At 35.5% G+C, this 24,071-nt stretch overlaps 3 non-coding genes across 3 annotated transcripts; all 3 read right to left on the bottom strand.

Moving 5' to 3' along the window:
• Positions 1–10,516: 10,516 nt before the first annotated feature.
• Trnaa-agc (transfer RNA alanine (anticodon AGC)) lies at positions 10,517–10,589 on the bottom strand. Its single transcript has one exon. It is a non-coding gene; the product is annotated as a tRNA-Ala (tRNA).
• A 1,513-nt stretch (positions 10,590–12,102) lies between these two features.
• Positions 12,103–12,189, bottom strand: Trnam-cau (transfer RNA methionine (anticodon CAU)). The gene is given in 2 exon segments: positions 12,103–12,138; positions 12,153–12,189. It is a non-coding gene; the product is annotated as a tRNA-Met (tRNA).
• A 3,950-nt stretch (positions 12,190–16,139) lies between these two features.
• On the bottom strand, positions 16,140–16,226 carry Trnam-cau (transfer RNA methionine (anticodon CAU)). Its single transcript is given in 2 exon segments — positions 16,140–16,175; positions 16,190–16,226. It is a non-coding gene; the product is annotated as a tRNA-Met (tRNA).
• Between the last annotated feature and the right edge of the window lie 7,845 nt (positions 16,227–24,071).

Genomic DNA, 24,071 nt, shown 5'->3' with positions numbered 1-24,071 from the left:
TACACGGAGTGATTCGTAGTCAAAATCAGTGTGCCAAGAACGGTCTTATAATCGGTATGAAACACGTCACACAGCCTTTGATCCAATGGTAGGTTGTATTGGCAAACTAGATCGTTATAACGACCATAGACTTTGCGAAACGCTGACTTTACACAAGACTGTTGAAACCCCTGCATAAATTCAGCCTCCTAAGAATACAAAAACAGGTCAGCTAACGAAGGAGCAAATGTTGTGTTCATGGGAATTTCAACTGACTGTTGAAAGAGCTGCAACCATGTTCACGAAACTTTCCTAAGATATGTCTTGAGGTGTCCTAAGATATAACTTAGGAAAAAGTTAGGAACATCCTAAGATCAACTTAGGACATGTCTTAGGATGTATCTCGACGATATCTTAGGAACATCTCTAGTTAGGACATCCTAACTACTTAGGAACATTCTTATTCCTTTACATTTATTTATACACATGATAGTCGTGACATATTTCCGAAAAAAGAATTAAAATCCAAACACATACAGCTAAAGAAAAGACAAACATTATTCATTTATATGAATATTCTTAATTTAGATACCGTAAATTCAATATATCTATGTTATAAACTAAGAAATTCTAAAATTAATTACTACATGTACTTTAAATAAAGTAGTAAAACGGATATGGTGATACCCGAACCTATGCACGTGTGTCTTAATATAATCGTATAGTATTATTTCTTTTCACAATGGAAAACCACTGAGTCATATAATACTCGTGTACGATAGTTCAAAAATCGAAACGATATACATTAACTTACATAAGCTCACCTCAACGTCTTTGATAAGTATATGTTAGTAAAGTTTTCTCGAGTACCAAGAGATTTAGTGCCGAGCGAAGCGAGAGACCAAATCGAGTGGCGAGAGAAAAGTTTAACAACATACTTAGTACCTGTTTCACACGAGAAATGAAAACACGTTGTGGTCTATATTTGATTTATTATAACCCTTCCGTAATTTTTATCCTTTGATTAAGATCATAAGCATTTATCGTGATTGGTGCAATGGTGTATTGGCTGGGTTTGATAATTTGTGTGCGGAGTTTACCTGTATTCAACACGCCGTATTCAGAAAGCGAGACACCCTTCCTTGGTTGTTACCATCCATTGATGATTACTGGTTAAATACAGTGGCACTGTTACCCAACCATGAAGCTTCGACTTAGGGTGTACCAAGTTAATTTGGTACAAGTTTAAATCTTTTGTTCGAGGTGTGAAACATGTACTACATGTAACATTAATTGAACAATCGTTCTTCCGACAACAGTCAAACCGGCCTGAATTAGATTTGTGAGTTGAGCACATTAGTGTATAATCGTGAGTAAGACGAGGAACCCAAATTTTTCAACTGGGAAAATTCCAAATTCTACTTGATGAGGTAGGAAAAAACCAAAGACATCTTATGTGGTAGACTATCTAACATCGTTACAATGTTCATCCATTCACAGATTAGGAAGAAATGGCCTATCTATACTTGTGACATGAAGAAGAAGACATCCCGGTCCAATAGCGCTGGGAGGCTATGGAAACCATGAAAGTTTGTACTTACTCACAATTAAGGAATCTTACGGGTTGTCATTGTCCTTAAATATCTTTTCACGGTTTCTGTGAGCTCTTTGCTTCAATAGTGTTGTGAATTACGAGGTATAAATATAATAAAGAGTGCCCAGTTAGTGCAGTAACTACATAAGTCGCTCACCATAGGCTGAGTTGTACAGATCTCCGAGATTATGGTCTCTAAAGGTCTGGTCTGTGACTTGAATACAACTAACTTGACAGCTGATCAGTATCGGGAATGTCGAGCCCGATCTTAATAACATCGAATATTACTACATTCCTCTCCGTTTTATTTGAAAGGAGTGTGGATTATAAAATCGCCCAATACTGTTCCACTGATTAAAACTATTTATTAAACACCTTATTTATATTTGCATAACTGTAAACAATCAGAGAATCCGACTGTAAACAGCATCGCCTACAGGTGTTCATATGATTAAAAGATACATACACATACATACAAAACCACTGTAATAAAAATACGTCAACATAAGCTTAAGATAATGTATTTTGTTTGATTTTCAATCGGAAGTCCATTACCCACATCTGATAAATGACCCACATCATCAATACCAATTACCACCAACGTAAAAGACTTGCATCCCCCCCCTGAAAACTTTAAATGTCTGACCTAATATGAATATCAGGTATAAAATTCTCTACCATGTTAAAGGTGTATTAGGATAATGGTAACTATATACTAAATTGAAGGATAAAATATGTAAATATCTACATACAATATATATGAAATATCAAAATATGCATACAACCTATATGTTCTAGTGATGTCTATATTCAACCCTACAGGTTACACGCATAAATTGCATTAAACATATATAATACTGCTATCATGTGTCAGGCAGCGTAAAATGAAGATATCTTAGAATATTCGTTTTTTACTATTATTTTTAATTGAGTGTTGAACCTTTCTATGTACACACATGCAAACCTCAGGTTCAAAATGACACTCTTTAAAATTCATATATTACCTTTAAAATATTAGGACTATGCACATATTCTGTCAAAATCTGACAACTGTACTATTCATGTAGGCTATAAACAATGACAAAAAATACACAAAGAAAGGACAAAAAATACACACACAAAAATGCAAAATACCACGTAATTGTATTAAATAATTCCCAATGTATGATTTACACCAAGAATAAGATATCCCAGTGTAACGTTTTACACCAAGACAAGGAACTTCTCAATAAAGAAAATCAAATTTGGCGCCAAAGTAAACGATCGGCGTGATTTTATAAGACCGACTTCTGACACCAATGTTGTGAATTACGTGGTATAAATATAATAAAGAGTGCCCAGTTAGTGCAGTTACTACATAAGTCGCTCACCATAGGCTGAGTTGTACAGATCTCCGAGATTATGGTCTCTAAAGGTCTAGTCTGGTCTGTGACTTGAATACAACTAACTTGACAGCTGATCAGTATCGGGAATGTCGAGCCCGATCTTAATAACATCGAATATTACTACATTAGCATGGCTGTCGTCATGTTGATGCAAACTACACTAAAGCTTATACTCTTTATGACACTACGTCACAAGATGGCGATTTAAATGTTTTGTGAAACTATTTGTATCAGTCGATTTGCTCTATATCATCGTAGCTAAGTGGTTAAAGCATTGAGTTGGTGACCCGCAGATCTCGAGTTCAAATCCGCCAGAATCTTTTGTTCATACATTGTATGTGTTGAAATATTTTTTTTTGAAAATCATGTTTTTACCCAAATTTGCATATTTTCTGCCTTTTTGGCACATATACTTAACATATATCATCACATCTCTTATGATTAAATCAAGTTGTATTCATTTGAGAAACTATTTCAGGATGTAGTGAGCCACCTTACGATGATCTTAGGACAAGAGCTTTGCTGTCCTCTTATGGCGAGGCCTAAATTTAGGAAAGCGTCGAGAACCTGACTTAACGTAGTTCCACACTCCTGTGACGTCATAAGATTTTGCAAAGTCAATGATTTAATGACTTGAACATAAATTTTGTTGGAGTCTTTTTCAATAGTTATTTTAAAAAAAATTGTCAGCCATAAAATATTTCAAAAGTCTTAGTTATATTTGAATAGTCAATGATATGTTTCAAAATATTGAATCCAAGGACAATAACTCCGTTTTCAATCAATTATTTATCAAGCCCATTATGCGATAGATTTCCTTTATTTTCACAAACATTTTACCAAGGTGATAAGGAATCATTATCTGTGTCTTTGTGAAATTACATAAAATTTTAATCCATGAGTGATTTTGAATAGCTCAGCTTTATGGTGCCAGAATTCGGTTTTTTATAGGGGTATACATACTCTAGAAGCTATAAATTCGAAATTATTAAGGAAAGGTATGGATTTTTTTCGATAAATAACTATAATAGATGTACATCTACTAATATAAACAGAAACAAATGATATGTAAACCATGCTATAAGGAAACTGTGTCCACATTTATTCGTTTATTAACATTTTGGAGAACAACGCTAATTCAATAATTCTGCACTTATTATTCTAAAACTTGATAAACATATTGAAAATGACATGTGTTTTAGTTATTGAAATGTTACTTGATAAATAAATGCAATTAAACAATTTTCTTGTTGTTTTTATTTTAAAATAACGACAAATAACTGTTTCCAATGAATTTCATAAAAATCTACATAGGGGTACATGACTTCAGTAGTGTCTGTAATGAAAATTAATATGGAAATCCTTAACTAATTTGCATTTTTTCATTACTCTGAATGTTAATTTATTGATTCCAAACAAAAAAAATGCTACCTAAACCCCAAAAATCCAGGACTAAGGACCCACCTTAAGACTAAGACGTGTCCTAATACAGCTTCTAGAACATGCCTGCTGATCACCAAATACTACGCAAGTAATGTCAATATAGCTCATCATACTGAAATTTTACCTAATGCTTCGATTAAGCATTTCGTGTAAAGCATGAATCCAGCATCAAAAAAGTGATACATCCTCTCAATTATTTTATATGTTGTTTTTTTTTTTTTTTGGTGATGTTTTGCAGAATGAAGAAAACCATGATTTGTTTGCAAATAAAAGATTATAGAGTCCAAAGTTTGCTGCGATTTGATGCCTGGTATGAATATCTAATAAAACATGCTTTTAAGACACATTTATACGTTCTAATTTTTTTTTTATAAAAATATTGATGTAAACAAACGTTGTTTGCTAATTTTGATTTTAAATCTACGGATAAAATCATCAAAAACATGCCGGGTAGAAAAAGAGATATCTCAAATAAATATATTTTAAAAAGAATATAAAACGAAATGACCAATTTCCAGATACATGTATATCGTTTGAATCAAACAAGGGGTGGGGGTACCAATGGCGATCAAAAATTGGCAGAAAGACCTATCAACTTGTACCCTGCTGCCTTCGAAGTAACATGCAGCTCCCTTTACACTGCTGGTCAATACGTACACTGAATTTATACATGTATATATATTTATAATTGCAAATCACATTTTCCTCTATGAACCAACCATTTTCAGCACGCGACACAATCCGTTCGCATTGCCTACAATATGAACGGACAATAATGTAGCCCTCTCTGATTTTTTTTTTTTTTTTTTTTTTTTTTTTTTTTTAGGGAGAGGGCTACAACTCCTTAGGATCTCCGTAATGGTGCAAATGCGGGAGTGATTCACTTCCGCAACATTTGCGCTCATTCTAAACATTTCCTGACTTTCTTTACGTAAATAAAATGATATTCTATGTTTCTTAGTCAATATATAAATTTACAACCTGCAACTTAAGATTTGTGAGGCTCTATTCTACCGTTTTCAACAATTTCGATAAATTTTAATTTCTCGATTCATATTTGTGCGCCATGTTTGATGTACTGGAGTTTCAACTTCCGATTGTCAAGTCATTTGCATGGTGAGTATGAACGGATTTGGATTTGAGGCAAATTCTGTGAATCGCGCTAGCGATTCACAGAGAATTTGCCTCTAATCCAAATCCGTTCATATTGACCATGAACAGCTCAAAAGTGATGTTCATTTCTTAAATGTAATGCAATTTGACCTTTGTATGTTCAGGACGGTTTATTTTTAGGAGTACTTGTTAAACAAGGAAAGGGCATGATTTGGCGGTAAGTCTTTCGTCATGAAGGTCCATATTTGTTTTCATTAAAACCATATTATAACATATCATCAACATTCTATACACAGGATTCTAAAATTGGCACCCATTGGGGTTGGCAACGCACTGTGACCAAGCGAAAAAAGGTGAAGATACTGAATACAAAGGAAAGGCCCACATAATGAGAAAAAGGTCCGAAATAAAAAGTATCAATAAAGGCTGGAAAATTATGGACGATGTCACAAAGGGTAACACCCTTCTCATTACGAAACTCAACCAACACGAACGTATCATAATTACCGCTGTGTGGTATTTCAACGGCTGTGTATATGGTCAATATGGAGCCAAACGAATTTACAGTGATATGAATTGTAAGATTTAATGTCATACTGTCATTTAATTGGGTTTTTTTTTTATTGTTGCATTCCTCACCGCTACCCTTGTAAGGCGCTATATAAATTTTATTCATTATTATTATTAAATTTGACATAGCTGACGATGTTGAAAAAAAAAATCCGAAATAAGAAATAGTGTCAGAGTTCGGAGTTCTTAAGACCCCAAAACCACTTTCGGTAATATGGAGATTGATTTCTAATGTCAGACCGGTGTTCTGTCAGACCATATGAACAGTGGGGGATCTTTTTTGTTTCTTTGTGCTGTGATCGCGATCTAACCTATGCAGGTAACTGTCTCTTAAATACTCGCCCAACGGCTGTCCAACAAGTGCCACGAGGATAAATGATTTGTACCTGTCTTTATTTGTGTGTGAAAGGTGTGCAAATGTGAACAATGTAACATGTTGGGTTATTATGTCTTACAGCGTGAAATGCTTTCAGATATTTCAAGACCCATTAGATGACACTTGATATTACATATGTATGTCATTAAAATGTAGGGATCTCGGGGGCCTCGAAAAAAGAAGGAATGTACTTAATTACATTAAACAACAAGATGTGTTTGTGAAACACAAATGCCCCCGATAATGGCCAATTCCGAAGATGGCCAAGGTCACAAGGGCAAATATCTTGGTACCAGTAGAAAGATCTTGTCAAAAGAAATGCTCATGTACAATATGAAAGCTCTAATATTTACCATTTAGAAGTTATGACAAATGTAAAAAAAAAAAATAAAAAAAAAAAAAAATTAAAGTAGGTCAAATGTCAAGGTCAAAAGGTTCAATACCAACGAAAAGGTCTTGTAACAAGGAATACTCATGTGAAATATCAAAGCTGTATCTCTTACTGTTCAAAAGTTATTAGCAAGGTTAAAGTTTTCAAAAAGTAGGTCAAACTCCAAGGTTAAGGTCACGGGGTCAAAAGGTTCAGAACCAACGCAAATGTCTTGTCACAAGAAATATTCATGTGAAATATCAAAGCTCTATCACTAACTGTTCAAAAGTTATTAGCAAGATTAAAGTTTTCAAAAAGTAGGTCAAACTCCAAGGTCAAGGTCACGGGGTTAAAAATGTTGGTACCCACGGAAAGGTCTTGTCACAAGGAATACTCATGTGAAATATCAAAGCTCTATCACTTACTGTTCAAAAGTTATTAGCAAGGTTAACGTTTCAGACAGAATTACAGAATGACAGACAGGACAAAAACAATATGCCCCCTGATCTTCGATCTCGAGGGCATAAAACAATTTCAATATACCTATTACAAGATACCTACCTTACAATGCATGATTATAATCAAGTTAGATCCTGGTGGGGATATGGAATTTTTATTTCCATAGGTCAGTCTAATGCCAGAGGAACAGCAATTCTATTTAACAACAATTTTGAATACACTGTCAATAATGAATACAGGGGCCATGAAGATAATTTACTTGTTCTTGAATTTAACATTTATGACAAATATGACTTATTGCTTTTAAATATATCGTCCAAACATGGATAACCCTAATTTTTTTCATAAAATTTCGGAACTTGTGGCTAATTTTAATGGTGATTTTGTAATTATGGCAGGGGATTTCAATCTAGTTTAGGATGCAAAGGATTATTATAATGACAACAATATCAATAACAAAAAGGCTAGAGAAATTGTCTTAAATATGAAGAATATGCTTTGACTGACCCATGGCAGGTACGATATGAAAATAGACGTAGATATACTTGGTTTAGGACAAAATCCATTAAGAAAAGCTAGACTTTATTTTTTCCCCTGATATTTTTTTTAATGAAATTAGACATTAACGGCAAACTGTCAACTCAACAGTATGACAAACGGGATGATTTCAGCTTCTCCATCGTCAACTTCCCATATTAATTATGTAGCAATATTCCATTATCACCTGCAGCATCTGTTTTTATATCTTTCAACTGATTCGATACGCAAGAGCTTGTTCTGCATATAGTTAGTTTCTAACTCAAGACAAGCTACTGACAAACAAGTTGATAGTACAGGGGTTTCATCAGTCTCGATTGAAGTCAGCATTTCGCAAATTTTTTGGTCGTTATAACGATCTAGTTCGTCAATACAATATATCATTGGGTCAAATGCTGTCTGACGTGTTTCATACCGATTGTTTGGCCGTTCTTGGCACACTGATTTTGACTACGAATAACTCCGTTTACCTGATGAGAATATAGCGCTCAAGGCGGATGTGACCGGTCGACAGGGGATGCTTAGTCCTCCTAGGCACCTGATCCCACCTCTGGTATATCCAGGGGTCCGTGTTTGCCCAACTCTCTGTTTTGTATTCCTTATAAGAGTTCACTGTTCGTTATCTTCACCTTTCATCGGATGAACTTTTAGCTTTAGTTGATAAGGTAAATATTAATGCAGGTTACAGGACTGACCATTCAAGGATTGAACTGTATTTAGTATTTAACAAATTTAAAAATTTATAATAGATGATAAAAGCTTCTTCGAACAACTGCTTTTGTGTATAAGGGGTGAAACAATACGTTCCAGCACTATCAAGAAAAAACAAAACAAAAGGGAAGTACTAAATTACTTGAAGAAGAAATAAATATTTTAGAAACTCAAATAAATTCTCACGATTCACTCGAGGGGTATAAGATTTACATCACTACATCAAAATTCTACAACAACGTTTATGAACTTTTCATTGATTTTTATTTACCTCTTGCTTAATATAACATTATTAAATAGTAAATTACATTATTTAGAAATAGTAGATGATGTGAAACACTCTTTGGAAATGTTAAAAAAAAAACAGGCGATAGAGGAATAATTTATTATGGGGAAATGAATATTTTTCAAATGAGGTAAATGTTTATATTTTCAGAGCAGTTCAGAAGTTTATTAAGAAGTCTAACAGATTTTAATCGGACCTATATATCATAATTTTAAAATATGTTTTGCATTTTATGCCTGATTATGTACTTACATGAACCTAAACATATATTGTATATTATCATAATTGTACATTATAACTAATATTATATTTTCTGTGGTACGACAATCTTTATTTGTACATGTATAGCATAATATATTTTGTATACGGGAGAGGTTGTCTAAGTTGCTAGAACTTGTAACCAATCCTTTTGTATATTCATACAATAAAATATGTTCAAATCAAATCAGAGGAATAAAGGACTTCCCCACTTTAACTGAAGGTTGTGGTCCCTTTTTACCACCCCTCTTTTCAAAGATTGATTGATTGGTTGATGTTTTCCGCCACACTCAACAATATTTCAGTTATCTGGTGGCGCCCAGTTTTTATTGGTGGAAGAGAGAACCCACATACAATGTACTGAACCTGGGAAGAGACCACCGACCTTCCGAAAGTAAACTGGGAAACTTTCTCACTTACAGGTGCGAGCGGGATTCCAACACGCGCCGACCAGAGGTGAGAGGCCGTGTGATTTTGAGCGCGATGCTCAATGATTTATCTATCATACGTTTGGTAAAAATTGAACACTGATATATATCCAGGAAGTCTACAGTCCCTTTCTCCAGGGATATTGTAAGATAAGGATAAGAATAGAAAACTCGGTTTTAAATAGTCACCCTTAGCCTGAAAACTACAGAATTACTGCCCGAGGTCAATACAAGTAAATGAGGTAAAAGAAGACGTATAGTGTTTTGCAGATTTTTATGGTATCTAATTTCATAAATTTCATACCAGTACAAGATTGTCCAGCCTTGTCTTTTGGATATAATTTTCTTTATTATAAAAAGATTTATCACAGATCAGAAAAATCTGGACAACCTTTTGATCGATATAAACAAAGGTTTTAAAAATCAGTCATTCGATGAATATCAATAGAGATTTAAGAAAATCCGACAAACTCGATTTCAAAAGACGACATTGCGCTTAATGTTAACGGACTTTTCAGCAAATAAATTGGAAAACCACTAAGTTAAGGCTTTAATGATTTTGATTTGATTTTGTAATGTTCAACGCAAATATTTCACTCATGTAGACGTCAACAATACCGATGAAGGGCTTCAAATTTAGACATATGCTCGGCACTTGCGGCCATTGAGCAGTGAGGGTTCTTTACTGTGACACGGTACATCCGTTTAAAATGTCATCTCCGAGGACCCGTGACATTCACACATGATACCGATCGTTTGACGATGGAACTGTAACTACCTGTTTCAATGACTTAGGTTTGTTGCGGCCGGAATTCGAACCCCGACATTCCGCATACGGTGGAAACGATCTACCTCTAGACCACGGTTAGGCATTAATGAACATCTTGGGACATTATAAATTTCATAATTCAAACTTTAACGTTTTACTAAATCATAGGGGACCAAATGTCACAGCTAAAGTTGGGAGATCCTTTCTTTTTTCTAACAAAAATATATTTTTAAAAATCTGGAGAATCCGGGTATCGATCCCGGTACCTCTCACATGCTAAGCGAGCGCTCTACCACTTGAGCTAATTCCCCTTATGTTTTCAATATATAAGTGTGATAAAACTAACTTAATTATGCCACTTGTCGCTCATCAAAACCACTGCTATTAATTTGGAGTTTTTAACTTCCTGATTAAGCCTGCTAATTAATTGATAGTGAGATCACATTAAAAAAAAAAATAAAAGGTGTATTTATCTGAAAACGTCGCACATACGAAAAATAAATTCTCAAAATTTCCAAAAGAAAAGCACTGAACAACATTTCAAATGTTCCTATATAGGCCTACATGTAACTAATAGATAGCATGAAAACACATTTTTACAAATTGATCATAATCATAAATGATTATATAAGCAATGTGGTTTTCTACAGTACTGTACCACTTATATCGAAATTCCAAAATGGGAGGAAGTCTAAAATATTAACTGCCAAATTGGTTTGTAGAAAGAATCCAGTTGACAAGGAAATGTTGCAGAGTATTTGTTCATTACACTGACGATGTTTTGATTTTAAGAAATTTGGCAATGAATTTATTAGGATTTGCAGGATTATGGAAATTCGACGAGTTAAGATCTTTGAAACGTAACAATATTTTGGTTAAAGATGAATATGTGAAAATGATAATTGAAAAGAGTAAAAAAAGAAGGAAATGAAGTGTTGACAGCTAAGGGCGTCACATGTGTTTGTCCATACAACACGATTTTGCGTTAAATATCCGCTGCAAACATTAATTTGTTGTCTTTAGATTTTATTTGCAAGTCTGTTTACAAGAGCAGATGTGTTGCAAAGCAGATAACAAAAAAAACAACCTATTAGTTACACAATGAAAGAAAACATTGTCAATTTGTTAAGATCTGCATGTTGCTCCTTAATTAAAATCTGGGTATTCACTCACTCAGGTCAGGTGGTCCATCGACAGCAGCAAATTTAAGCCTTGATGAAGATGTATATATTCAAAGGCATGGTCGTTGGAAGTATTGTAGCAAAAATATCAAAGATTCAGTTGTTAAAAGGCTTCAGATCTCTAACAACATTTTCTTTCATACTTCTCTCCCCTTCTTTGGTATTTTTCTCGTGCGCCGAAATGCAAATATTTATTTATTGATTCAATCAGTTAAGGAGGTGTGCTACACCAGAGAAATTTGACGTAAATGAAAAGTGGAGGATATGTACAACAATATTTTGAAGTTGAAATTTTTCAAATTTACTTTATTTTGTCAAAAAATACAGTTTTAGTGGAAGGTAATTTGAAAAAAAATTAAAACCCCTGCTGGACTCGAACCTCCGACCTACAGGTCAGCAGTCGGTATTCTAACCTACTGAGCTACTCGGCTAGGTATTTAAATCGAAAAGGAAAAGCGAAATATTGCTGATATCGATTTTTTCATCCATGTTTTTAAAGGAAGTCAGCCATTATGACGATGTAGAGTACTACCTTAAAGCGAAGTGTGGACATCTTATTTCTCCTCGTTCGTAGTGTATTCATCAGAATTGTGAAATGTTCTTGCTGGGGTTTCATTCCTTTTACAGCAGTTTTAAAAACATTTGCCCCAGGTGAGGATCGAACTCACGACCTTCAGATGGCTCTTTTGTGATTATGAGACTGACGCGCTACCTACTGCGCTACCGAGGCACTTATTACTATATGAAAGGATGTGGGGATTTGAATCTGAGTAGCTCAGATGTCAATTTTTTAAATTTGTTGTTATTTTATGACATCTTAATTTTGAAACTGATTTGGTATATTTATCTCATTTTTAAAATGAAAAATTAGTATAAACACTTTCCAGATAGATGATGACGTAACGTGTGAATGTTACCTTTATAGAACTTCTAAAGCACTTCGATGTGTTCAGGTTGATGTTTTACAACTCTTCTCTTTACATTCATTACAGGTAGTAAGGCCTGTTTTTATAATGTTAGATGCCAATCACATTTGAAAAACAAAACTACAACGTACTGGGATTTGGTCAACGAAGAACGTCGTATGAATGATCTTCACCTTTTCATTCGAGAATGTCACCTTGTGATAATATGATTGGTTTGCTAAATTGAGCCATTTCTAGGTTTTCGAAGACAATATTGAAACAACTGACCGGAAAATTTATTGACATAGTGGAAGCATGGATTACCTAAACTGAGAGAGAGAGAGAGAGAGAGAGAGAGAGAGAGAGAGAGAGAGAGAGAGAACTATTTCGTCAAAAAAATTAAAAATAAGGCTCACGGCGGCTGTGACCTGTCGACAGGGGATGCTTACTCCTCCTAGGCTCCTGATCCCACCTCTGGTATATCCAGGGGCCCGTGTTCGCCCAACTCTCTATTGTGTATTGCTTATAGGAGTTACGAGAGTGATCACTGTTCGTTATCTTCACCTTTCATAGGCAACATTCTTGGTTACTGTACAAAGAGTCTAGTAATGTATTCTATCATATTTCAAAGTATGAGTTTACACCCTGTATTTCCTATTAATGTACTTTTACTATTGCATTCAAACTTTCAAATCACAAATAAACATTATAGTAACCAGATATAAACGATTTTTCCCCATGTGTTCTTCTTTCAACTATAGTCAAGCTGGACACCTCATTACTGGTGGTGTGACAGCCTGGTATCACTCATTTTCAAAGGTCTGCAATTTAGGAAATCCCAATATATTTCAATTGTCGACATATTTTCATTTATATTATGAAATCTGGCGCAGAATATGTCAGACGGAGGGCTAAATATGAAAGAGAAGACCTTGATGAAATGTGAAAATAATGATCAATCCCATAATTCCTATAAGGAAAACAAAATAGAGAGCTGGGCAAATAGAGGTGGAATCAGGTGCCGAGGAGGAGTGAGCATCTCCTGTTGACCGGTCACACCCGCCGTGAGCTTGTCAGAACTGATAGTGTTAGGGAAATATTGAAATCTCGTATCAGACAAGTAAAAAAGCATGCGTACCACATTTGGTAGTGTATATTGATGCAAAAGTTTCTAAACATCAACGGCAATGATAAAGTTTGAAATGGGGGTGAAGGCGACATAATACATATGCCAGGTTTTTAAGAAATTGTAAAGAAAATTTAATCAATTTAAAAATGAGTGTACCTTGAGATATTATTCGAAATTTATCTGATAAAAGCAATAATTATAATAATAAAACTTACCAATAACTGTATTATTCATTAGGTGAGCGAAGAAGGGAATATCAGAACGATTTCACGGTGATTTTGCTCATTCATGATTACTGAAATTGTCTATTTTTTCATCGGAATTTTACTATAATTCGTACATTATCAGAAATCTTTTGTGTCTATTATGGAAAAGCTTATATGCTACGAGTATAAATACCACAACTTGAATATATTTTGACATCAAATATCATAATAATCAACTTTCCATTTTTAAGAGAGTTGTCTTCCTTGTAAGCTTTAGATTGTTTCAAATAAAAAAAGGAACTTTTTTCAAAGAACAGATTAGTTTTATACTTTTCCAAGTTTGGTCGTTAATATAAATTCCCTGGCACAATATGGAATAGTGTAAACTAGAATTTCTCAGTTTTGTATTTAAAACGTCTGCTGGTCTCGTTAATTATCCTACCATAGGGCTTAAAAACATTTGACTTCGGTGAAGATTAAACTCCTGACCTTGGCGCTTAAGTGATTTTGAGACTGACACATCACTCACTGCTATACGGAGACAACTAATCTTATTCCACATGTATAGACTTTACATGGTATCAATATGTACATATATATTATAAATTCCATGTTCTTAATATATCCCGTGGGGATCCGGCTTAGAATAGGTCCTCAGTACCCCCTTGCTTGTCGTAAGAGGCGACTTAATGGAACGGTCCTTATCATGAGACCGAAAAAACCGAGGTCACGTGTCACAGCAGGTGTGGCACGCTAAAGATCCCTCCCTGCTCAATGGCCATAAGCGCCGTACATAGGCCTAAAGTTTGCAGCCCTTCACCGGTAGTGGTGACGTCTCCATATGAGTGAAATATTCTCGAGAGGGACGTTAAACAATATTTAATCAATCAATCTTAATCAATAACATTTCAACGTTGTAATTGATTTGATATATTGAGACAAATAAAGGGATATTGTAAGACAGCATTCCTTTAAAAGTCATGGCATAATGAATAACTGTGTGCTTTACAGAACTTCTAAGAACAGATGTGTAAAAGGCTAAAAGCGCATGTTTAACAACTCTTTTACACAATCATCAATTGATTTTTATTTTGCAAACTGCTGACCTCTTCCTAATATCACTGCATAGAATATTTTCCGTTCCGTTTTATCAATTTAAGGTGCAGAATTTTAAGATAAAATTGTTTTACTGCTGGTTAACAAATTTCCAAAATTTTGATTTGAATCATAATAAAGTATTACCTTCCGAATTTTTGGTGTTACCTTAGCTACATTATTTATTCTAACTCTCTTCCATTTTCCGTTCCGTTCCGCGTTTTAGCAACACCCAAAACGGATGACCAGTGGCGAAATAGGTGTGACACGCTAAAGAACCCTCACTGCTCAGTGACTGTAAGCGCCGACAATAGGACAAAATTTGAAGCCCTTCACCGATCTTTGTGACATCTCCAAATTAGTGCAAAATTCTCGAGAGGGGCGTTAAACCAGATACAATCAATCCACCTAAAAAGGATAATTATTTCAGACATTTTGTTACGAAAACCTACGTCCTACAGTGTACGTGTGTTAATGAATACATGTAATATGGTCCCTTTAATTCACAGTTCATACAAATGTATGATTGTGTTTAATTCTAAGCATGAAATTCATACACTTCTTTCTTTACCTACATGTACAAACCATTTCTTCTATATCATTGATATGGATTTCTTATATTAACATTTTCACAAGGCATAATGAGACTTAAAATTGTGTTCTTCCTATGTTTATCTCGTGAGGAATCGGGTTAGAATAGGTCCCCTTGCTTGTCGTGAGAGGCGACTAAATATCATAACTCCTGTAAGGAATACAAAATAGAGAGTTGGGCAAACACGGACCCCTGGATATACCAGAGATGGGATCAGGTGCCTAGCAGATGTAAGCATCCCCTGCCGACCGCTCACACCCGCCGTGAGCCCTATTTCTTGATGAGATAAACGGAGTTATCCGTAGTCAAAATCAGTGTGCCAAGAACGGTCATTATCCATAGGTAATGAAAGTTAATGTAAATTTAATTCTAAAACTAAAATGGGTACAAAGTCTTATTTTGTTGGAACGAAATTAATTTCGTGGAAATGAATTTCCTTTCATGGAAACGAATTTTGTTTCGTGGGAACGATTTTTAAAACAAAATCTAATCTACCTGTCCTAAAACCAGCCACCATAAAATATAGATTCAAAATGTATTTTTAAGATGAATAAGCCTACAATATGTAAAGTACAATAGTGATTGATTGGTCGTATTTTACTCGATTGGCGACTCTCTAAAACTTCTTTGGAATTAACTATATTTCTATCAACAAGGGTAATATATTCTAACTGAAAGAGTTTGACCACAGATTCACAAAAACACACACAATCGGAAAAGAAAATCATAATCTTCATAAGGCGGAAAAATAACTGCCCCAGGTGAGGATCGAACTCACGACCTTCAGATGGCTCTTTAGTGATTATGAGACTGACGCGCTACCTACTGCGCTACCGAGGCACTGATTACCTATCATTAGCCGAGTGGCATTTCTCAGGTTAAGTTAAACTATATTGTAACCTTTGAATTCTCTCTCGACAGATTGTGTCTGTTTTACAAAGATTTTAGTATTGACATAGAAATATACATAATGTATACCTAATATGTCAAATAAAGATTTATTCAGATTAGGAATGACGTGACAAGAAATGTTATCTTTACAGAACACCAAAAAAAGGATTAGTCGTGTTCATAATCATGTTCAACAAGAAAGGAAAGTCATTATGTTATATCTTATGTTTGTTTTGCTTTAAATTGTCATGATGGTATTCGTTTTGACAAGAGAAAAACATGTATCATGTTTGCTTATCAATGAGGATGAAAATTAACAAGATTTTATGTGATACACCAGGTGAGATGTCAAGTTTATTTCTAGAGACACCGTAATGAATTGTTCACATTATACATCTTTTAGTACATGTTTCTCACCTCGAACAAAAGAGTTTTGCCTAATAGATACCAACGTCCTAGCTTCATGGTTTGGCAATCATACCAATTTATTACTAATTATCAAACCAATAATTATCAATGAATAATTTTAATGGTTTTAAACAGGCTTGATTAGCTAACCTCGCTGCAAAAAATTGTGAAATGTACCTTCGTATGGGGGACACGCCCCCTTGACAACCCAAGACTTTAAACACCACAGCACTGCTAAGTTGTTAGGCCTACTATGGAATTGAAAATCAACGAAATTTTACGTGCTCAAGAAAATATTTTTTGTTTGACGTTTTTTTCATGATGTGAAACAAAACGTATATTTTTTTTGCAAGTACATGTAATGTTACACAAAACACTAAAGGTAAAAATTCAATACAAACTCAGACACAATGATATCACATCCTAAATAATGGTATATCAAGTATTTTCAAATGTTCTTGTTTCATTATTAAATATGCTTTCCGGTACTTGGGGGTTGCTTGATCCGCCTTTCAAAGCATAAAATGCGTCATGTCTTGCAAAATGTACCAGATGACGTCACGTGACATCGATTGACATGTGGATCCCTATCTGTCAATTGTTTACATAGTTTTATTGTGTAGGAGAACATTCTTCAAAATCTCCGGCCGTAGAAAGGATAATTGAAATAAAACATTAGTAAATGTGTGGATGGCCTGCGCGACCAACAGAAACAGAAGAGCAGATAATTATGCTGATATAGTAATATAAATCCGTACGCGAATTACATTTAGGATATAAAATTTATTCTTTTTCGCCGTCTCTATTATGCCCAATCACTAACACTTCATTAAAATAGAATAAAATGAGTACTCGCCGTCTTGCTTTCGGACTTCGTCCACAAAAACGACACATTCAAAAATGTAACTCGTCATTTGAAAAAAATTTAAAACAGGCACGGACAGTTCTAAATCGCTCTATCAGCATGTGTCTTTTGATCGCTCAGGTCACTCAATCATTCTCCATTATTCAAGATCATTTTCAAAAATAATATCTTGGAAACGCATAAAAGTCTTTTCTATCATTCCCGAAAACAAATCCTCACCGATATCCAAAAGACTACTATTAGTAAGTTTCGAAGGAAATCAATTTGAAAATAATTAAATTCTATTCGTAACACACAATTTCTTTGGATAAGCAGTGATGGGAGATACATCCAGTTCACGGGGAGGGCCACGGAAACTTGGGCGGCTTAGGACACCTCAATTTGCAGTCTAAAACCTGAAGTACCATTCTCCGCCTGGTAAATACTGCGTTAAATTGAATGTGACAATTTATACCTACATGTATATATTTATATGCAATGACCTGCTTCCAAAATATAACAGTAATATTCCAACGATAATAATTTATCGCACGGTAGATCATCGATCTCGTGTTTGTACAAAGAGATTGTCAAACAACTGAAAAATATACCTATATTACAGCAGGGAAAGATCTGTCAAAAATGAGGCGTTAGCAGTCTCCGATCTCATAATCTCAAATGATATTGATTTGCTTGCTCTAACAGAAACCTGGTTGGGAACTGACACTGATAAAGTTGTTCTGGCCGATCTTGTTCCTGAAGGTTATGGTATATATCACATACCGAGAAAACATGGAGGTGGAGGCATAACTCTGATTCACAACAAGAGTCTGTGTGTTAGATCCCTGACATCTGAGTTGAAATGTACACAATTCGGACATCTGGAATGCATTATTTCCTATCAAAACTCAATATTGCTTGTTTGCATTGTATATCGTCCACTTCCGTCAAAATGAAATAAACTCAAAGTACCTGCATTGTTTGATGAATGGTCACAATACTTAAGTCATCATGCTTTAGCACCGGAAGAGCTTCTAATTACTGGAGATTTGATTTTTTATTGGGACATTCAAAACAACCAACACTCTCAACGATTTCTACAATCATTACATGAGCATGGTCTGAAGCAACCACAGAGGCTCGGTTGTCAGATATTAAAGTTTTGTATTATTTGTTCCCAAATAATAAATTGAAGTTTTGCATGATTTGTGTCCGAATAATATATTACATATATAAAATCCACCACCAAAATCCGCTTTTTTGAGGTTTTAAAAACAGGTGTATCATGTGTACATTAAAAAAGTAAAGGGACGACACTCACCATCTTGGATTTCTGGGGGCCCTCGATTCACGGCTTATTTTTAACCATTTCTGCTCTCTGCCTACCGGTTTCTGGCGAGATCTACGTTGGAAAAAAATCCAACAACTTCTCCCTATCGTCTGCTTATATCTACATGCCGTATTAAAGATCCAGTGACCTGAAATGTCCTCGGTACCTGCCCCTACTTATCGAAACCAACGGAAGTTTGCATCGAGTGACGCGACGTCTACCAGAGCTCTCCATATAATCACTGGGGTGTTCCGAATACATACGGTAAGTCCAGAGAAATCCACACCACAAAAACAACAGATCTTAAAGTGTTGACTTTGCTTTAAAAATGGTCACAATTTATTGATAAACGACCAAGCTGCTGACTATGGCATGTCAAACGTTGCAATATTTGATCTTTTCCATTTGTATTATATAATTTTCCATTTGTATTGTATAATTTTCCATTTGTATTCTATATTTTTTCATTTGTATTGTATAATTTTCCATTTGTATTCTATATTTTCCATTTGCATTGCATAATTTTTCATTTGTATTGTATCCAGGAAATGTTTATTTTGATTTGTTACGAAGGATTTCATTAGTTAACGTCACTGATATACCACAAATGTAGACGTGCTTAGCACACAGGGTCGTAGCAATGACGGTTCTTTATCGTGCCAACGCCTGTGCAGCGATACGGAATATCTGTTTTTAAGGTCATTACGGAAAGACCCGTGATTCTCACTTTTAAATGCCGAGTGTTTGGCAAAGGAGCAATCACTGTCTTGGTTTGATGCGGCAATGATAGTAACGGTTCTCGAACTCACGACCTCCCGCCCACAAACCAAGCGATATATCACTGAGCTACCGCGACCAGGTCCATGCAGGACTAGTTATTTTTAAAAATACGTGGCTAGCTCTAGTAATGGCGAATCCCCCCCCCACCCCCCCCCACCCCCCATCATAAAAAAAAAATAGAACTGTCCAGAAAAGCATCCACATTTTTATTTAGTCAGAATTGAGTAGATTCGGGGGACTTAATTCGGCCCTTGGGTCCCCACCAATTGTTCACATCGAGTTTGATTTTTAAGTTATCGTTTATTGAATTTGGTACTACGCAAGATGTTGAAGAGGTAAAGTTCAGGAGCCACGTTTCGCAGGAATGTACCGTATTTGCTAAGTGTAATGGTGTAACCCCCCCCCCCCCCATTAATTTATCGCTTTTATGCGTCTAATGAGATCAGCATATTCAAACTAGTATCCTATTTAACCACTAGCTGATCTAGATAATTCTGAACGCAGTAAACTGCTGGATGTCTGGGGACTGCCTTAAGATCCCTAGTGAGTCCAGTGCAAAGCCTTGGTGGAGGGAGGGGGGGGGGTGCAGGGGGAGGGCGAAGTCAGTGGCGGATTTAATTTTCAAATTTAAGGTAAATCTTGGTATCTTGTTTTGAAAAAATGTATTAAACGATAAAAGAAGCAATAATTTCTCCCATTCCCGGAGAAATAAATGACAAAATCTTTTGATTTCTTGAATTACTTTATTGAGAGAACTTAATTTTTCCAGAAACCCTTAAAATTTGCGTCGTTTTACCAATTTCACTGTATTAAAAATGACATATTTCAAGCTCTATAAAATCTGTAAAATCCAGGAGCTTCCGGGGGCTTCGCCCCTGGACCCCCACCAGGTCTTCGTCCTGGACCCACTGGGGGCCCCCAGACCCCCTGTCTCATAAAGTGGCGCCCCCGTAACCGCAATTCCTGGATCCGTCCCTGAAGTCCCCTGAAACAAGTGCGTTCTGACAAAATAAAACGTACATGCATGCTTTTTTCGACATCTCTATACAAAATATCATATTTGTGAAGGGAAAAAAGGGGGGAGGGGTGTCCCGGCGCAAGATTTCTCATTGCTAGCTACATGTATGTTCAACTAGTCCTTATATGGAACCGATCGCGGTAGTTAAGTGATATACCCTTTGGTTCGTAACCGTGAAGTCGCATGTTCGAGTTCTACTCGTGCCATGGCTGCATCAAACCTTAGACGTAAATATAGTTAATACATTCCCATACGCATTGCTATTTAAAAGTGAGAATCACGGATCTTTCGGATAATGTGACCTTAAAAGCAGACACCCCGTGTTGCGACAGGCGTTGGCACGTTAAAGAACACCCACTGCTACGCCACTGTGAGCGTACACGTAGCATAGGAAGTCTGTTTGTGGTACGTCATCTGCAGCTGGTGACGGCTAAATATAAGTGGGACCTAAACTAATGGTATCCTTCGTAACAAATCAAAATAAACAATCCCTCGTATGCAAAATTTTGCAATGCAAATGGAAATTATACAATACAAACGAAAAAATTATATAATACAAATGGAAAATATACAATACAAATGGAAAATATAGAATACAAATGGAAAATTATACAATACAAATGGAATTTATACAATGCAAATGAAAAATTATACAATGCAAATGGAAATATAGAATACAAATGGAAAATTATACAATACAAATGGAAAAGATCAAATATTGCAACGTTTGACATGCCATAGCTGACAATGTGATATTTCTATTTTCACATTTACTGATATTTTGGAGAAGCCTAAAATATGATAGCATTTTCTTTCGTTATTTTGAATAAAGTTCTTGCACGTCGTATTTAAGTTGAATTGTAACATTCTTTAAAACTTTGAAAATAAAAATGCACACAGTGTATAGTTTTGCATATCTGATTCATAGAATTATTCTAAATATGGTAGGTGGATTATTTTTTTTTCTTCTTAAAAGGTTAAACCAGGAGAAAGACAGCCCGTAAGGGGGGGGGGGGTGAGAATACTCTTAAAACATTTCCATTAATGACAGGAAAGAAGTGAGTTTACATATAATTGGTCAAGATAACTTGAAATGGGGGAAGGGGGAGGTTTGCATGAAAATAGCCGTGTTCTGCAATCAATGCCAACTCTGGACAATCATTTTATTTGTGACTCTAGGGGCTTGTCATCTGCCGATCACAAAGGCATAGCTTCTTTGATTCACTTGTGCAAACCACCAAAACAGCGGAAAACAGTGAATTGTAGAAAATTCTGGAAAATTGATATTTGTGAATTTGCGAAGGACATTAAGGCGTCGGTCACACCGAGTTCTGATAATCTTAGTCTTGAAGATCTAGTTGATTTGTATCATGAGGACGTTCGTTTGACTGTTGAAAAACATGCAACGATGCAAACCAAAACAATTGCTATACGACCAAACACGGAATGGTATAACGAGGAGCTACATTCCGCTAAAAGGGAGAAACGTAAAGCCGAAAGTGTTTGGTGACGAACCAATTTAGAAATACATCGTCAAGTTTACAAGGGAAAGTGTCTTCAAAGTAGTAAACTGCTTTTCAAAAGTAAACAGGAACATTAATCAATAGGCATATTGGAATGCGGAAACGATAGGAAAAAGTTGTTCAAACTTACAAACAAATTCCTTGGTAATAGCAACGAAGTTATTTACCAGTGGCTGATAGTGACCGGTCTTTGTCGAATGATTTTGGAAATTATGTTCTTGGTAAAATTCAAACTATCAGAGAAACTTTACAATCTCAAAACGATACAACTGGAAATTCCGCTGCTGTCTTATCAGCTGATGTACAATTTACTGGTGACCCGTTAATTGAATTTTCTCCGACATCTCCTGATGAAATTGGGAAGCTTCTGATGAGTTAGCCTTTTAAGAGCTGCGAAATTGGTCTTATACCAACATACCTATTAAACCAATGTATAGAAAGCTTTAGTCAACAAATCTCTTAGTGATTCGTCTGTTCCATACATCTTCAAACAGACAACTATCCGACCACTCGTAAAGAAACCTGGATTAGATAAGGAAGCCTGAAAAACTATCGTCCGGTTCCAAATCTCCCTTTTGTATCCAAAATTGTTGAAAAAGTAGTTTCGGCGAAAATTGATAGGCATATAAACACAAACAACTTAATGAATAGTAAGCAGTCGGCGTAACGGTCTGGCCACTCAACCGAGACGGCTTTATTGAAAGTGCATCACGACGTAGTTGCAGCTTTGAATAAAAATTGTTGTTGTATTCTTGTGATGTTGGATCTCTGAGCTGCATTTGATGTTATTGACCATCAGATTCTTTTTCAACGAAGAAGTAGGTACAGTTTCTATAGTCATCTGGCCCAAAATATTGATGATTTCACTTGGAGCTCAAATCCTGGCATTCAATTAAGGAATAGTTTAGCAAACCCAAAATTCACTCAGTTTGATCAGCAAAATGATTTGTGTCATATGACGAGAGCTTGAAGTTGGCATAAAATTGCAAAAATGCAATTTTCAATGAAAATATCCACAAATTCAGGTGGTTTTCCTTTTAGAAAACATACAGCGCATGCGTCGAGCAAATTCATATTGAAGCATGTTTTTCATCTCAAAATAATACACAATATATATCATTTTCATTTTGCTCGACAAATGCGCACATCTTTTCCTGAGCAATAATTTGTATGACATTTGACAGTTTTCAGGCTTATTTTGAGAAAAGGCGGGACATGTCTTATTCATGATGTCATAATGCTATCCATTTAGGACTATCATTCTGATTTTGTTGACATAGTATACCTGGCATTTATTTTACTTTCTTAAAACGCTGATTAAGGTTAATTCCAGACACATTTTATAGAGAGAAATTTTTTGGGCCTTTTTATGTATACAACCGTACCTTGTTCTTTACTATACTTACCGTTACGGTATATCTGGGTAAGTTTTACCTTGGATCATTGGTAGACGTCATTGTGTGGGCATTGGTTCTGAATTATCCGAATCCCAAGATTGGCGTCCTGCAAAGTTCCGTTCTCGGGCCTCGACTTTACTGTCGGTTTAGTAAACCCACCGGTCATATAATGTGATACAGTGTATTCAAAATATGGATTATTATTGCTACGTTGATGACAGTCAGATTTATATCGCGGTTAAACCACGTAACAACCGGGATGATATTTCAGAACGACTTGTGGCATGTCTTACGGATATTCGCCACTGGATGGATTCAGACCTAGTAAAGCTGAATCAGGACTAAACAGAACCCATGGTGTTCGTTCCGAAACGAAATATATCTGAAAATCTTTACTTTCATATTTCTTTCGGGGGAAACATTATAACTGAGGCCGATTGTGTGCAAAATCTTGGGACAATTTTTGACAAGTCACTTACTATGGAGAAGCAGTG

Source organism: Ostrea edulis, chromosome 5 (assembly GCF_947568905.1).
Source record: "Ostrea edulis chromosome 5, xbOstEdul1.1, whole genome shotgun sequence".
NCBI classification, from domain to species: Eukaryota; Metazoa; Mollusca; class Bivalvia; order Ostreida; family Ostreidae; genus Ostrea; species Ostrea edulis.
Note: the sequence above shows the minus strand (reverse complement) of the source record. Positions and strands in the feature narration are given on the sequence as shown.